At 59.2% G+C, this 613-nt stretch overlaps 1 protein-coding gene across 1 annotated transcript in view; it reads left to right on the top strand.

Moving 5' to 3' along the window:
* The window catches only part of BBS4 (Bardet-Biedl syndrome 4), a 15555-nt gene that overhangs the window by 12188 nt on the left and 2754 nt on the right, over window positions 1–613 (top strand). The window lies entirely within an intron of this gene.

The raw sequence follows: 613 nt of genomic DNA, 5'->3' as shown, positions 1-613 counted from the left end.
CCCTGCCCGGCAAAAGACACAGCCCTAGCAGCAGCTTCCTCTCCTGCTCTTCGCACAGAGGATGCTCTCCCAGTCTTGCCCCCCCAGGCGTGGGTGCTGGAGTCCTTGGGTGGCTCCAGTTATCCCAGCCACGCTCAGGAGAGGGCACCAGTCCCCTGCTCATGTTGACGGAGCAAACCGTAAAGCCCCTCTCGCTGCCCTGTGTGCGGTGATCCATGTATGCGGCTCCTCTGCGGGGAGCTGTGGTCAGACAGTGCCTGTCCCCTCACAGTATATCCCCGGCTCTGGCTTTTCCAGGTCTCATCCTGCAGCCTGGGTGAGCCGAGCATCTGCAGGATCTCCCGTGCTGGGGCCGGTGACCCTCTTGGTTTTAATTCCTTTGTCAGATAAGACCCAAAGCATTTTGCTTCTCCAGAATACGGGTGAAATCCAGGCTGCTCAAGAACGGTCAGAGCGGTTTGCTGAGCGTGGTTTGTCAGGCAGCTAAGGAAGGATCATCTCTCTGAGAGCTGCACCTCTCAGTTACGGAGCCAAGGGACTCAGTAACTCCCCGTGACTCTGGCTGGGCAGCCCCTCACCTGCTTCGGGGTCACAGCACCCCATGGCTTGTCTG

The sequence above is a fragment of the Buceros rhinoceros genome, unplaced genomic scaffold, assembly GCF_000710305.1.
Source record: "Buceros rhinoceros silvestris isolate BGI_N320 unplaced genomic scaffold, ASM71030v1 scaffold15080, whole genome shotgun sequence".
Lineage (NCBI taxonomy): Eukaryota > Metazoa > Chordata > Aves > Bucerotiformes > Bucerotidae > Buceros > Buceros rhinoceros.
This window is presented reverse-complemented; position numbering and strand designations above follow the sequence as displayed.